This window comes from Mustela nivalis, assembly GCF_964662115.1.
Source record: "Mustela nivalis genome assembly, chromosome: 1".
NCBI lineage: Eukaryota > Metazoa > Chordata > Mammalia > Carnivora > Mustelidae > Mustela > Mustela nivalis.
Genome location: NC_139020.1, coordinates 212,922,970 through 212,939,036, shown reverse-complemented (window position 1 = coordinate 212,939,036; position 16,067 = coordinate 212,922,970). Strand labels below are relative to the sequence as shown.

The window sequence follows — 16,067 nt, the reverse complement described above, 5'->3', positions numbered from 1 at the left end:
GGAGGTCACCATTGAGAAAGACTTGTCTATTTCTTCCTCTCCAACATGCGAAGTGTGGGCTGTGTGGCCCGCAGACCCGGGCACACATGCCTCGAGGCATCTCATGGTTCACAGCACCTAGGTGGGACCGTCACCAGGCCTGGGCCCCTCCCAAGTCTTTATTTACCCTGCACCCTCCTCCTCCTCTGATAGGAGCCAAGTTGTTGGCGGCCCTTGGGGCTCCAGCTCCTGCAAAGGAAGGTCCTACAGAGGAGTCTGGGTGGATGGGTGGGTTGTGTGCCCCAGACGTAAGGCTGAAGGGCTGCTGGCTGGAAGGAGGTTTTCTGTAAAAGAGGGGTTGCCAGATTGCCCTTCTGGGCCATCCTGCATGGCTCCTGGGCGCATGGTGAGGGCACTTCACCGCCCCCTGTGTCTTCAGATTGGCCTCCTTTGCCTGCATGAACCTCTTTGATGACCAGGCCCCGAACACCTGCCATTGGGCTTATGGTGTGCCAGGGAGTCCTTTAAGCCCTTCTGTCACTTGCCTCATTTAGCCCCCCACGATCGCATGAGTAGAACACTAACATGGTGACCCCACTTTACAGATGAGGAAACCGAGGCCCAGAAAGTAGGAACTTAGCCCAGGTTGCAAGGCTGGAGCTGGGCCCAAGTCTCTGGAGCCCAGGCTTGTCACCCTGACCCTTCCGTGCTCTCCAGGGAGAAAGCCTGAGAGAACATAGAGGGACATGACATTGCTGTGACAAGTGTAATTCTCACAATGATACGGCTCTGTCGCCTCAGTGACAGGCCCTGACTGCCCTGTCATCACTTTCCCTGGAGTTTTGGGTTCTTTTTTTCCTCCCTTACTCTGTGGCTGTGGTGTCGAGCATCTTGTCATGTGCCGGTCAGCTGTTGATCTTCTTTGGAGAAACATCCCTTCAGATCTCTCATCTGTTTGCAGATCTGGTTATCTTTCATCGTTGATCCTTAAGAGTTCTTTATATGTTCTGGATACAAGTCCCTGAGGCGATAGAAGATCCACAGATACCGTCACCCATTCCCTGGGTGGTCTTCCCTTTCTTGACCGCTTCCTTCGAAGGACACAGTCTAATTTCTCTGTTCTTTCTCTTTCGCTTGTGCTATTAGTGTGGCATTGAGAAACCATTGCCTGACCCACGGTCAGCAGGCTGCATTCGTGTGTTATCTCCTCTGTGAGTTTTACAGTTATAGCTCCCGAGTTTAGGTGTGTGATCCTTTTGAGCTGAGTTGCATGTGGTGTGAGGTAGGGGTCCAGCTTCATTTCTTTTTCCCGTGGGTATCCCGTTGTTGAAAAGACTGTTCTTTCCCTGTGGAATGATTTGGGCAGCCTCCTTGAAAATCACTTGGCTTTGCAGGATGGGTTTATTTCTGGGCTGATGTCAACTCTCTTGCACTAATTTCCGTGACCATCTTTATGCTGGTTCCACACTATCTTGCTTACTGTGGTTCTGTCACCCGAGGTGGATCTGGTCTCGGGGGTGGGCGTTGAGGAATATGATGTGGTTCTTACCATGCAATGAGACCAGACCCTTATAGTTGGGATCCAGACAGCCTGGGGTGCCCGCCACTTCCCTAGTGGAGCCCTCGCGACTTTTGCAGTGGGATTGCGGCGTCCATGAGGATATGGGGATTTGGTGAGCTATTTGTAAATAAGAGGCTTTTTTGCCAGTATGCAGAGATTGAGGAAATATGTCGCTTTTTCTTCGCTTTCAAACAGGAAGGATCTGAAACTTGCATTCGGCAGGTTGGTCTTTATCGGGTCCTGAAACTCGATGGTAGTGTGGTGTCAGCTTGCTTTTTCTTTTCTTATCAGTTTGGATCTTTTTACAGCCTCTCTCCTCTTTCAGCTAAACCCTGCTGTGCAGTGAGCTTCACAGGACAGAGGTAAAGGTTGGCTTTTCTTCTTCTTTTTCTTCTTTTGCTGCTGCTGCTGCTTTTTTTTTTTTTTTTAGTTTTTATTTTGAAATAATTTTAGATTTATTGAAACGTTACAAAGGCAGTACAGAGAGTTCTCGGGTCCTTTTCAGCTACCTCCCTGTGTTAGCATCTAGCGTAACTGGAGAAGAATGACCCAAAGTAAACAAGAGCGTGGAGGAATAGTATTTAGCATTTCTTCGGATTCCCCTACTGGTCACACGCATGGCCCTTTTCTTCCCCAGAGCCCCATCCGGGACCCTGTCATGCATTTAGTTTCAAGTCTCCCCTGGCTCCTCTGGACTGGGACTGTTTCTCGGTTTTTCCTGATTGTTTGTGACCTCGACGCTTTTGGAGAGCAGAGGTCAGGGATTTTGCGGAATGTCCCTCCACTTGGCTCTGTCCGGTGTTTTCTTGGGATCAGAGGAAGGTGACGCAGTTTGGGGCCAGCTGCCTGCTCCGTGCAGGATGTTGGTGTGTCTCTGTGCTGGTGATGTCAGGCTCGATCCCATGGTAATGGAGGAGCCGGCCAGGAGCCTCCACTGGAAAGTTATGAATTTTCCCTTTGGGGACTGTGCAAATACCTTGTTTCCTCTCAAACTGTTGCCTGTCCCTTGCAGTGCCCCTCTGTGGGTCTTCCCTGCCGTAGTTGTTACTCTGATGCTCACACCGCAGCTCTCCGGCAGCCTCGCTGCTTCTCCGTATTCTGATTAGAATTCTTTGTGGAAGAGCGCAGTTCCTTCTCCCTTGTTTATGGTGTGTTTTTCATTTTGCGTCGGTGAAGACTTACACGTATTTGTTATATCCTGGGGCTTATGGTCTAGTACAATCACGATTTATTCTGTTTCCTGAACTGTCCTTGCTTTGGTCATCGGGATGCCTTCTTGGGGGTCCTGTGTCCTTCCTTCATGATTGCATCCCCTGAGAAGGGTTGCCCCTTGGGGCTCGTGGCTGTAGAAGAGCAGGCAGACAGTAAGCCCTTCTGGGTCAGGTCGCTGTGTGAGTAGGGTAAGGGCTCCTTTCCCGTCTGACCCAGAGGCTGCCCGCTCAGCTCTCTGCCTCTCAGAACCCCACGAGCAGCTCCAGGGCAAGAGTGGGCAGTGTGGTCTAGTGGGGGCCAGCCCTCCGAACCCACCCGAGGGTCAGCCCCGGGGAGCTGAGAGCTGATAGGGCCAGGGGACTGGACTACCTCACCCAGGGTGGGAAGGCCAAGCCTGCGGGGTCCCTGGAGATGCCACCAGCTTGTGGCAGTTCCTAATGCCGCGACCTTTAGGTACAGCTGGCTCGTCCCCTGTTTCCTGCTGCTGCTGCTTCCTGGCCCCACCTGCCTGCCCTTTGCAGAGGCTGCTTTGCACACCGCTTCAGCGCCTGCCTGCTCGCAGTGGGCACGTTGGAACAGCTACATCTTCTAACGGCCAGATTGAACCTCTTCAAGAGAGAAAATGGTCAGACTGTGTCTTTTAGGGGCCTCGATGTCTGATGTCTCAGGCCGTCGCTGGAGGCTCTCACCTTGCTGCAACTGGACTCCCCTCCCGGGTTCTATTCTTAGCGCCCCAGATTTCCCAGGACCCACAGTGAGGTCAGCGGCTGGGCCGGGCCAGCCTGGGCAATGGGAGGCATCAAACCCAGCCTGCCTGGGCCTTTCTCTTTTGTTTTCTTTTAAAAAATTACTGAGACTTTATTAAAAAAAAAAAAAAAGGAAAAGAAAAACCATTTTGAATTTGCAAAGAAATTGAGAGTGTTACGCCCCACCCCCGTCCCCTGATGAATCTCTGCTGGGCTCTTCCATCGGACGGGGACCCTGTTGCAGTTAGTGGATGTGTCGATACACTCTTAGTAAGCAGACTCCACAATTTATTCAGATTTTCTCAGTTTCCCCCAGTGTCCCTTTTCCGTCTCAGGTCCCTGTCCCAGGCTCCCACGTGACAGAGTCATCACGTCTCCTTGGGCTCCTCTGGGCTGGGACTTTCTCAGACTTCCTTGGTTTTTGGTGCCCCTTGATGGTGGTGCAGAGGACAGGGCAGGGTTTGGTAGGAAGCCCCTTCCCTGGATTTGTCTGGGGCTTTTCTCATGGTGAGACGTGGGGGGGGGGGATGGGTTTGGGGAGGAGGACCCCTGAGTCAAGTGTCCTTCTCCTGATGCCATCTCAGGGGATGGCTTGTCACTGCAGACGTTGGCCTTGGTCCCCTGGCTGAGGTGGGCAGTCAGGTGTCACTCCTGCGAAGTCATTCTTCCCAGTTTCCATGGTGTTCTATTTGGGGGGAAGTCACTGTGCTTGGCTCACACTCCGGGGCCCTTTGATGCCTTAGCGCCAGACTGCTTTGTGCCCAGTGGGCCTGTGGCCGTGTCTGAGGCCAGGCCCTGGCATCCCAGAGCCTCCTGGGTGGGTGGCAGCCAGCCGTGGAGGCGGGTGAACCTCGCCTCTTGTCCACTGTGGACATGGGTCAGAGTGGATGGAAGCCTTATTTCCGGGTCTGACCCAGGAATTGGGGTCAGTGCTCTTGGCCCCCAGAGCATGAGGGCCAAAGGACCCATGGCAGTGGTGGCCTGGCAGTCCTGGGGAGCAGCAGACTGAGGTCTGTCCAGCTGAGAAGCCCAGGCCCTGGGGGTCTCTCTGTCTTTCCGGCCATGCACTGGTAGGGGCGGCCCATGCCCGGCGTAGAAACATCCCCCACAGGGACAGTTCCGAATGATGAGGGAGACCCGGGGTCCCATCAACACAGGAGCGAAAGGTGGAGGCCTGCAGTTCGCTGGAGCCTGTGCCGTCCGTGGACATGGAAGGACCCCTCAGCCCCCCTGAAATCCAGGAAACGCACCTCGAAGCTGCCGCATTAGTCTCCCTGCGCTGTTGGAGCCATAGACTTAGTGACTTAAAACAGCGCCCAGTGATGATCTCAGATCTGGAGGCCAGAAGCTGGACCTGGGTCTCCCTGGCTGCTACCGTCAGGGGGTGGGCAGGGCGGGCTCCCCCTGGAGGCTCCGGGCCGTGTCCCATTCCCTGCCTGATGGCCCCTTCCTCCCTCTGCGCGGTGTGTCTCTGTGACCTCTGCTGGTGTTGTTGTTGTGTCTCTTTCTCTGACTCTGAGCCTCCTGCTCCACTCTTGTGGGGACTTGGGGCCGCCCAGATAATCGGGGATCCTCTTCCCCTCTCTGGGTCCTTCACTTAACACCCCCTGCAGAGTCCCTTTTGTTGTGGAAAGGGGGCGTGGCCACAGATGGGTTTAGGACCTGGACATCTTGGGGGCTGTGACTGCCAGCCATAGCTCCTGGAAGCTTCCCCAGTCCTCACATCCTAAGACTTCAGCCTTGCCAATGGCAGGTGCCCACCGGCTGTGGAGCGGGGAAGGCTCAGCCGCACAGGTGGGAGATCTCGGCCCAGGAGCCATCGGGAGAGCCCCCAGCGGTTCACCCCGTCCAGAAGGTGTGTGCAGTCCGAGGTCCAGCAATGCCACAGCTTGCTGTTGTCGTTCAAACCAGGGCCTGACCTTTTAAATGCCAGTGAGATCTGTTTAATGGGGTCATGCCCAGGAATTTTAAAAACTAGAGAAAAATAAGAGAAAATTCCAGCCTACATATATCGCACGCCGTGAGGGGTGTGGGTGAAGCTTGTGTTATGTGGCGAAAGTGTGTGAAACTGCATTTAATGAAGCAACAGCCCGTGGGGGGAGCTGCCTTGCCCAGGGAGACCGGCCGTGGGGGACACTGGTGTCCTGGATGGCAGGCTCGTGAAGGCACAGAGTGGGGGTGGGGCTGCGGAGAGGTGGTGGCAGGGAGGGTGGGAGAGTCAAGGTAGTGGCCACGGCCTGGACTGTCAAGGGTCTTGGGGTTACACCCAAAGTCGGGAGTCTTGTCCTGCAACCGTTCAATCAGTGTTGGGGGTCCCTCTGCCCAGCTACGAAGTCGGTGGTTGGGATCCTGCCCCCTGTGGGATCTTGGCTCTGTGCTGCCCCTGCTCTGCTCTCTCCGTATGCTCTCTGTCTGCTGGGGGCGCGGGTGGTGGCCGCTGGGCATTGGTGTTGTCCCTGTGACTCTCCTCCTTGGAGGGTTGCCTTCCTGGCTGTGGCGCTTTGGAGGAGGCAGAACTTCTCATAAACCTCTCAGAGGCTGCCCGTACTTTAAGGTTTTCAGAAGCTTCTTTGGTTTAATTTGATTGTTTCGAGGTGCCTCTCACTTCCTCTGCTACTGATTTTTAGGGGCTGAGCTTAAAATGGGCAATCACGGGAGGACTTTAATGGGGAAAGCGCTTATAGCTATGGATTTTAGTGTTCTTGCAAATCGGCAAGGAATTGGAAACGTCTAAGTGAAGGCGACTTCCTTGGGCTATGGGCAGCTGTTCGGAGTGGAATCTGGACTTAAGGTTAAACGTGCGTTTAGTTAATCGCGCTTTTATTTTGCATTTTAGGAACCGTCACCATTGCTGGGACCTGATAAGGAACCTGTGCCAGTTCCCGGGGCACCTCTCTTCACGGCCTTGGCTACAACCGGTCTCCGAAGTAAGTTCTCGGGCCCCTGGGCCCAGGTGGCCGCAGGAGAGCAGGGCGCTGCCGGCCACAGCCCCTCCCAAGCCTGCCCACGCCCTGCTGGGCGATGGCGGCTCCTGCTCGGTCCCGAGTTTACGGGTGTCCAAGGTCCAGGCCGAGGAGCCTAGAGGCCGGTCCGGGGTTTGTTCTGCGGCTGCTTCTTCTCCAGTCCACATGTTCACGTTTGTGCTCTGGTCCTTCAGCGTCTGATGCCTGGGCCACACTTGATGTTGTGCATTTTGGGGGATGCTGGGATCACCCGGCTTAGCGGCCTCATCTGTGTCACACAGAACAGGTGGGACGGTGCTTCTGGCTCATCGAAGGACATACTCACCCCATCCCCATGCCCTACAGGAAATGGTGACCCGCCACAGTGGAGTGGTGACTGGGAGCTTTAGGAATGGAGAATTATGGGGCGCCTGGGTGGCTCAGATGGCTAAGCCTCTGCCTTCGGCTCAGGTCATGATCTCAGGGTCCTGGGATCGAGCCCCCATCAGGTTCCTTGCTCTCTAGGGAGCTTGATTCTCCTTCTCCTGCTGCCTGCTGTTCCCCCTGCTTTGTGTCTGTTTGCTTGCTCCCTCTCTGATACATAAAAAATCTTTAAAAAAAAATGCAGAATTGTTTTTGAAAGAATCCTGTTGCCCAGGGGCTCTGGGCTTTAAAGCTTTCTACTTCCTCCAGTACTTTTCTTTTTTTGGTTTTTAAAAGATTTTATTTAGGGGCGCCTGGGTGGCTCAGTGGGTTAAAGCCTCTGCCTTCTGTTCAGGTCATGATCTCAGGGTTCTGGGATCGAGCCCTGCATCGGACTCTCTGCTCAGCAGGGAGCCTGCTTCCTCTATTCTCTCTGCTTGCTTCTCTGCCTACTTGTGATCTCTGTCAAATAAATAAATAAATAAAATCTTAGGAAAAAAAAAGATTTTATTTATTTGTCAGAGAGAGAGTGCGCGCATACACACAAGCAGGGGGAGCGGCAGGCAGAGGGGAAGCAGGCTCCCCACTGAGCAGCGACCGTGATGTGGGACTTGATCCCAGGACCCTGGGATCATGACCTGAGCTGAAGGCAGACACTTAGCCGACTGAGCCCCCCAGGCGCCCCCGCTCCCCGTACTTTCCTAATAAATAAGGGGACAGAGGGTTTTAAGGAGGTGCCTCTGATGGTGGTTCAGGGCTGTTGCTCATAAGAAGACAGGGCATGGCCTAATCACCTCCCAGCTCACATCCAGGGAGCAGGGTTGAGGGTGTGGCAGTGACCTTCATGGAGGATTGGTCAGTGTGGGATGAACGGTCCTGTGTGCTCCCCGGCCATTTCACGTTGGCTGTTCCGGTGGTCTGAGAATCGTGTTCAGGGTTGATCTCCAAGGCCACAAGGCCGATAGGACTAAGCATGGGCTGGATCGTGGCTTTTTCTGTTTCGCTATGATTTCGGAATGCGGGGAAATGGGCAGTGGGACTCAGGTGCACTTTTAGAAGGGGTGAAGTAGAGGTTTTGTTTCTTAAAGGGTAAACTTTGGGCGTCTGGTTCTGGGGTCAGCAAACTGGTCTACAGACCAATCTGGCCCACTGCTTGGATTTGTAAATAAAGTTTTATCAGCATACAGCGTTCATTGACATGTCGTCTCTGTCAGCTTCCTCCTCACGATGGTAGAACGGAATGAGCAGTTGTGACAGAGACAGTGTGACCTGCCGAGGCAAGAGTGTTTACCGTGCAGTCCTGTCGAGAAAAGGTGCACCGTCCTTAACCTGGGCTTGCTTGTTGCTCGCCGGGGCTGGGGGATTTGGAAAGGGTTTCTTCTGTGTCTCCTAAGATATCGATTGCTTTTACCCTTCAAAGTTGTGCTTCGTTGTGGGGCGCCTGGGTGGCTCAGTGGGTTAAAGCCTCTGTCTTCAGCTCAGGTCATGATCCCTGGGTGCTGGGATCGAGCCCCACATCAGGCTCTCTCCTCAGCGGGGAGCCTGCTTCCCCCTCTTTCTCTGCCTGCCTCTCTGCCTACTTGTGATCTCTGCCTGTTGAATAAATAAAAAATCTTAAAAAAAAAAAAAGAAGTTGTGCTTTGTTGTAAGGCAACCAGTTCTCTAGAACTTGTCCACCCTCTCCTCTTTGCACCCAGATCCGTGGGACACGTTCTGTGAGCATAGCTTCCCCACGTGGCTAGATTAACCCTTAGTGGTCCCTCGCTGCATTCGTCCTGACCTGTCTTCGCCCACAGTCGGTCCTTTCTACAGCTGAAGAAACTGGGCGCCACGACTGGAAGGTGTGAGAAGGTTCTCTGGCAGAGCGGGGGAGACGTGAATGAAGCTACTGACTCCTTCTCCAAAAGGCCTGGGGCCTTCGAGGAGATCGGAGTCCTTGAGACAAACCGGACTGGTCTACTGCGGCCTGGCAGGTCCCCAGTAGGCTGCTGTGGACTCTGTAAAAAAAATTCATTCTTACGCAGATGTAATTTGCGTACCATAATGGTCACCCTTTATGGGGGCGCCTGGGTGGCTCAGTGGGTTAAGCCTCTGCCTTCGGCTCAGGTCATGATCTCGGTCCTGGGATCGAGCCCCGCATCGGGCTCTCTGCTCAGCAGGGAGCCTGCTTTCTCCTCTCTCTCTCTGCCTGCCTCTCTGCATAATTATGATCTTTGTCTGTCAAATAAATAAATAAAATCTTTAAAAAAAGTCACCCTTTAAAGTATATAGTTCACTGATTTTTAGTATGTTTGCACAGATCTGCAACCGTCATCACCACCACCTAATTCCAGAATATTTTATCACCCCAAGAAACTTTGCATCTTGTAATGTGTGAGGTACAGGAAGCAGTCCCCCCTTCCCCATCCCCAGCCCCCGGGGAGCCCCCTCCTGTCCGTGGAGGAGCCTGTTGAGGGTGTGTCACACATGTGGACATGTGTACACCCCCTGTGGCCTTCTGTGTCTGTGTCTGAGTTGTGGACTTGGGGTCTGTCCCCAGGGCTACGCATGCGAGCGCCTCTCTTCTGTTCACGGCCGCGGGATCTGTGCGTGTGGTGGGGACACGCTCTGTGTAGCTGTTCATCCATCAGTGGACTCTGAGGTTGCGGTGGACATTCACGTACAAGTTTCTGTGCGGACGTATGGTTTGGTTTTCTTGGGGGGACGCCTCGCATGGAGCTGCTGGGTCATGGGGTCCCTCTCTGCGTCACCTTCTGAGTTACTGGTGTCCTGCTTCTGCAGCGGCTCTCCCGGGTCCCGTTCCCCCCAGTGCCCACGTGGAGTTGCAGGGCGAGCTTGTCTGCGTGGGTCGCATGTGCTGGCACAGCTCCTGTTGACCCCGTCCCTGCCTCTGGCTCCCCACCCCCACAGCGGATCTAACACTGCGGCCTGAGGAGGGCGCTCTATCCTCTCGGTGGCAGGGCACTGTCCACGCCTGTATAGACTGCAGGGACACCAGGGGTTGTGGACCCGTTTATGCTCCGTCCCGTTTCCGATTTTCTAGAAAGTGCTTCCGTCTGAGCAAGCATGGGCAGCTGGGCTCATCTCCCCGAGATGGACCCCGCGGCAGCAGTCTCCGGGTTGGGGCTATGTGGTGACCGTTCCTTCTTTCTCTGTGTGATGGGTTTTTCCCACAGCACCTGCAGCAGACTGAACCGTGTCCCCGGAGGGGCCCACAGTCCACTCCCGGGGACCTGGGACTGCATTCCCTCGCATGGTAGAAAGGTCTTGGCATCTGGGATTACGTGACGGCCCCCAAGATGGGAGATGTTCCTGGATCACCTGGGGCCCAGATGTCGACACAAGGGTCTGTGCGACAGGGTGGCGGAGGGTGGGAGTCCGAGAGATGGGCGGTGCGGGCCAGGGAGGCGGGGCCTCTGGCAGCGGGAAAAGGCAGGGAAGCTCAGAAAGAACGCAGCCCACATGCCATCCGGGACAGACTTCTGGCGTCCAGAGGACAAGTTACTAACGTTCGGAGGTTTGAAGCCATTAGTCTGTCATGGTTTGTCATTGCCGACCACAGCACTGAGCGCACGGGGTGATGCTTCGTTTGGGCTTTTTGGACTTTGTGTAACTCTCACACCAGCATGAGGCTGGTCCTCGGCCTGTTGCCCGGGGCTCCCCGCCTGTTCGGTGCCACAGGAACCTGGTCCAGCCATGTTGCCTTCCTCGCGGCTCTAGACCTTGCCTTTCTTACTTGGCCCTGGCTGCCTCTGTTCCTGCCTCTGGAGACGCCCTGCCTGCTCTGTCCCCTTCTGTCTCTGTGACCATCTCCGGTTGGCCAAGTCAGTGGGAGCATGCTGGAGCAAGTCTGGCATCCTCCCCGGGCTGCGCCCAGTCCTTCCGCCCATGGCCTGCCCTCGTGGGCTGTCCTCCTGGGCCCCCTGCTCCCACCGGCTCATTTCTCCGCTGCTTGGAGGGTAAGCACCAAAGTTCCCCCAGCTGGGGCTCCTCGGGCCAGAGAGCGGAAGCAGAGGCTCCACGAAGAGGCTTCCACGAAGCGGAGGCTTCGTGACACTGGGGTCAGCAGGTGGTGTCTCCCCCAACCCCCCGCCGTGCGTTCTCCGTGAGTCAGGGATTGTGCCCGTGCCTTGTGGAGAACCTGGGGTGTACCAGGTGCTCCTGGTGGAGGAGGAGGACACAGAGGGCGTCGTACTCGGTCTCCTGCTGCGCCCCGACCCCACGCAGAGCTGCTCGTGGGTCACGGCCCGCGCAGCTGGCGGGGCGATGGGGGCTGGGGGGGCCTTGTGTCACCTCCGCAGTAGGTTCCAGGTTGATCCCTGGTGAAGGAGTGGAAGCCCCTCCTGGGACCCCTCTCGGGCCCCTCTGCTGTCGCCCCCTGTCGGGAGCCGTGCTTTGCTGGCACAGAAGCCATGTGGAGGTGGGCCAGGGAGCCCGTGGCTGGGCTGGGAGCTTTGAGCTTCAAGCTTCATCTGATGGCCAGACCACCTGGCTCGGAGACTGGCGGGCAGGGGGAGGCGAGGGCCCGGGGTAGAGAGCTGGGGGGAGAGGCCCCCTCGGGGCAGGGGATGGGCCTCGCCGGGAAGGACTGGGGTCCCCAGGGAAGGTTCACCCCTCATGTTGTGGGGCCCCTAATACTTTTCAAGATAAGTGGATTTAAATATCTCTCAAGGTTATCCTTCCCTCATGGTTAACCTTCCTCGTAAGCTTACATTTGCTCCGAGGACGTGCTTTCCAGCACGCTGAATGTCAAAACCTCAAAGCTGCGGGTTCCACCCATTCAGTTTCTGGAAAATGTCTGCTGTTGGGCCCCATCATCCCTTGGGGTCAGTCTCCGAGCCCATCTGACTCCGGGCCAGGGCCGCCCTCTTATCCCCGACTCTGGTTCCCATAGGGACGGACAGAGCATGTGCTGGCCGAGGGGCTGTCCCCTAGCAGGGGAGGGCTCATGCCTCAGGCATTTCTCACTCAGCCCTGGGGGCGGCTCTTGCGGCGTGGTGCGCCCCCACTGTCAGTATCTGCGGGGCTTCTGCCCCATGGTTGAAGTCCAGATACAGCGAGAGCCTTCTGCTCCCGAGGGGGTGGCAGCCGTGGGGTTGGGGGTGGGAAGCACGGCCACCCAGCCAGGCAGTGCGGTGCCCATGGTGGCGGAGGACTCCTCAAGGTGGCCAGGGTGGCCAGGGTGGCCCGTCCCCAGCTCGTGAGTCCCTGCGTTTGAAGACGATCCTGGGTCAGCTGCCAGCGTGTGTGGTTTGGTAACCCAGGACGGCTTTCCCAGGCCTAGGTGACCATGACCCAGAGAATGACCCAGACGGCAGCAGGTAGCCCCGGTCAGTCCAGTCCAGAGTCTCTGCTCTTGGGACACATCCCTGGGCTGATGATGCTTGTTCCTCTTCCGGGGTGGGGAGGCGTGACCCAAGACTGCCTAGGACAGCTGGGATGCTGCCCCCACGCTCTGCAGTCCAATTGCTTCCAGGTGAGGCTGCAGGTGGCCAGGAGGGCATCAGGTCAAGGAACAAACGACCTTAAAAAAAATGAAGAGCTTTATTGAGATGTAGTCACTTGCTTGCAATTCACCCATTTGGAGGGTGTCGGTCGGTGGTTGCTTGTGCGTTTGGATCCCCGCTTTTAGCCTCAGAATGAGGAGCAGAGAGGGGGGAGGCTTTCTAATCCTGCCCAAGGTTTTGGGGCCTGGCTCAGGCAAGTCATTGCCAGGGAACCCACCGAGAGGCCGCCCTTCCTGTTAAATGGTATGCCCGGTGGACACCCCGGCTGCCTCTGGCTTCAGGATGCTGCCCTGTTTCTGCCTGGCTTGGTGTGGGCAAGCAGCGAGGGTGGAGGTGGGAGCCCCCAGCCGGGCCCAGGCCTGTGGCTCCTGCCTGCCGAGCATGTGGCTGGAAGCCGAGTGACACTCGGATCGAGTGAGCCGGGGAGATGGGGGCTCCAGGGTTCCTGTTGCGTGAGGGGGCCTGGGCTGGCCTGCGGTTGGGGAGGTCACATGCATGGAAATCGCGAAGAGCTTTCCAGAAGCACGCTCACCTGCTGGCTCGTGAGCTTCCTTGGCTGCTGTAACCAGTGGCCGTGAACCTGGTGACTTTATCCACTTCTGGGAGGCGGTGAGTGTGAGTGACCCTAGAGGCTAAAGGCAAGGCATGGGCGGGGCTACTTCTTCCGGAGATGTTTGGGCAGAACTGATTTTCGTGATTCTTTTCAGCTTCAGAGGCCCGCCTGCTCTCTCGGGCCTGGGGCCCCGTCCTCGGCTCCATCCAGCCTCTGCTCCCCCATCACGTCTCTCCTCTCTCCCTCTTTTGATGGTCCAGGCTCATCCGCCCCTCAGGGTCCTTAAGTCACCTCATCTGCAAAGTCCGACCACAGTCTTATCCAAACAGCCTCCCTCACCCACCGCGCCCTCCGTCTCCCCTTCCCTGTACTTGGCTCCTCCGTCCTCGTCCTTGGCGAGTTTTGTTGCTTCTGTCATCGAAACGCATCCAGTCCCCTCCTCACCACCGTTGTCCCTAGCTCTGCCCCTGTCTGCCATCTTCCGTGCTGGTCCTGAGCAGCCAGGCCGGACGGCAGGGCCTGCGGGGCCCCGGGCAAGGGGCAGCCCCAGTGCTCCTCATTCTAAGTCGGGAGAAATTCTGGAGGGCGACAGCCAAGCGTCGAACTCAGGCTGGGACCGGCCACTGAGGTCTTGCGCCCGCAGGGCCGGCCCTGCCTGTAGTCTCTTGCCCACAGCCACAGGGGGTTTTCTGAGGATGTAAATGGGACCTGTGTCCTTGCTCTGGACCACCGGTAGCTTCCCAGTCAGGCCGCTGCAGCACGCGCTCCCCCACGCGGCCTGCTTGGCCGGCCGGCCCCCGCTGCGCCCCGCGGTCTCTCCTCCCTCCAGGCCGCCTCTCCAGGCCACCCTCTGCCTGGAATTTTATCTCGCCCCAGACCTCTGTGTGACCCGTGCCCCCTTCGCTTTTGATGTTAAATTTGGGCCAAGCACACCCTTGCTGCCCAGCGTGCTGGGGTCTGGGGGGAGCAGCCAGGATTGAGGTGTCAAGTGACTTCACGCTGCCTTATCTGTCTTTGACGTTCTCATTGGCCGTTCTGGGACGTTGTAGTCCCCGGCTTGGCAGCTTCTGGCCCCAGTGCTTAAGACCTCTTGTTCCCTGCTCGGTCCTGGTGTGGGCTCAGCCCAGGAGGATCCCCAGCTCCTCAGGCGCCCTGTGCCGGGTGTGCGAGGGCCAGTGCAGAGAGGGGAGACACGCTGGCTTCGCGCCTTCCGGGCCGCTGAGCGTGGAGGAGTTTCCTGTGACTGTGTCAGCGCGGGGTGGAAGCGGATCCAGAGATGTTTGGAAGTAGAATCCCTCCTTGCTCCCCTCTGAGCTGTGCATCCTTTCTCCCCAGTTCGAGATAAAATTCCAGGTCTTTCTCTTCCCAGCATGGGAGACTGAGAGAAAGGGGTCCCCGGTGGAGGGTGCGCCTGGCTGCAGCCCAGGGGCCAGCGGGGCGGGGGTGCAAGGCCCGGCGGGCAGCTGCCAGGGAGGGCCTGGCTGGCTGCAGCGTTCGCGTCTGCCGTGCTCACCTTAGTTGTACATACACACGTGCGGATGTTTTATTTTATTTTATTTTTAAAAAAAGATTTTATTTATTTGAAAGCGACAGCATGAGTGGGGAGGAGAGGGAGAAGCAGGCTTCCCACTGAGCAGGGAGCCCAATGCGGGCCTGGATCCCAGGACCCTGGGATCACGACCTGCGCCGAAGGCAGACGCTTCACGGACTGAGCCCCGCAGGCGCCCTCACATGCGTGTATTTTAAACAAGCATCTCCAAGGGCGTTACGGGCGTCACAGCCGCACCTCGCAGTAACACAGCGACGTCCTAAACACGAACCACCGCCTCCTACTGTCCCCCGGCGGCCCGTCCTCGTCCAGACACCACCCCCATCCCTGCATGTGTCCGTGGGGCGTGCTGCTTCCACACACGGGGCACTCACATCTCTAGGGGAGGGTAGTGGAGGGGAACCCGCTCTTGTTTCTCCAAGGGCAGAACGTTCCTCCTCTTTCTTTCCTGCCGCCCTCCACCCACCTCCCCCTCTTTCTGCAGCAGGCTTACAGAGCTCTAATTCACAGATAGAGTTCGCCCACTTAACGTGTAAATTCCGTGGTCTCTAGTGTGTTCCCAGCGTCGCGTGACCATCCGCATGGTCAGTTTCAGAACCTTTCCATCACCCCATAAAGGAACTCCAGACCTCAGCCTTCTGTGTCTGCTTCCCTCCCTGAGCGCACGGGGCAGCATGTCAGCACCTCACTCCTCTTCGTGGCCGGGTGGCTTCTCTGTGGTGGGGACACGCTGTGGGCATCCATTCATCCATCAGTGGATGGACACTGGGTTGTTCTGCCTTTTGGCCACCGGAGCCAGTGCTGCTGGGAACATGGCTGTACATGTTTTTATGTGGATGCACATTTTTATTTCTCTTGGGCCCTTTTCAATGCATAGGATTGCTGGGTCACCTGGTAATTCTTGGTGTGACTTTCTGGGGACCATCAGGCTGTTTTCCTTGGTGGCCACCCCATCTCTCCTGCTGCCCCTAAGCTGTGTGTCAGGGTTCTGATTTCTCCACATCCTCCCAAGCACTAGTTGTTGTATGTTTTTTTTTTTTGTTTTTTTGTATTTTTTTTTTGTTGTTGTTGTTTTGATTACGGCCATCCCGGTGGGGGCGAAGCATCTGCCATCGCGGTTTGGGTTTGCGTGGCCTTGAAGGCTAATCGTGCGGATGGCCTTTCCGCGTGCTGGTTGGCCGCGTGTGTATTTCCATCAGAGACATTGACTGGGCTGTTCGTCTTTTTCTCATCCCGTTGGGAATGCGCCTGCGCTCCAGTGTGTCACCGACCTGTGGAGAGCTCAGTGGTCTTTCCGGAGTGGCCTGCATGGTCTGTCAGGGAGCCGCTCACTCGGTCCTCTGGCCCCGCTGTGTTTCCAGTGCACCGGGAGGTTGGCCCGGGGCTGCTGTTTGCCGAGATTCCTTTTTCATTTCTTAAGTACGTACACGTATGATTTTTATTTGCCTGCCTTCAAAAAACGTGTCGAGGGTATGGAGTGTGAGGATTATAAAACCATTTTAATTTTCTTCTTTATATTTACCTACTCAAAACCTTCATTTCCAAAGGCACAAATAAGGCAGAGGAAAAAATCACACATAATCCGCCACTGAGCT

General features: G+C 56.5%; 1 protein-coding gene across 19 annotated transcripts in view; it reads left to right on the top strand.

The window, feature by feature from the left end:
- Nucleotides 1-16,067, top strand: part of KDM4B (lysine demethylase 4B) — a gene marked incomplete at its 3' end in the record, with an annotated part of 132,663 nt that overhangs the window by 28,562 nt on the left and 88,034 nt on the right. For 13 of the 19 annotated variants that reach the window (XM_082734990.1, XM_082734993.1, XM_082734989.1 and 10 more), the window contains exon 2: nt 6,335-6,425. The exons of the other annotated variants lie outside the window; for them this stretch is intronic. The remainder of the gene's footprint in view (nt 1-6,334; nt 6,426-16,067) is intronic. 19 annotated transcript variants of the gene reach the window in all.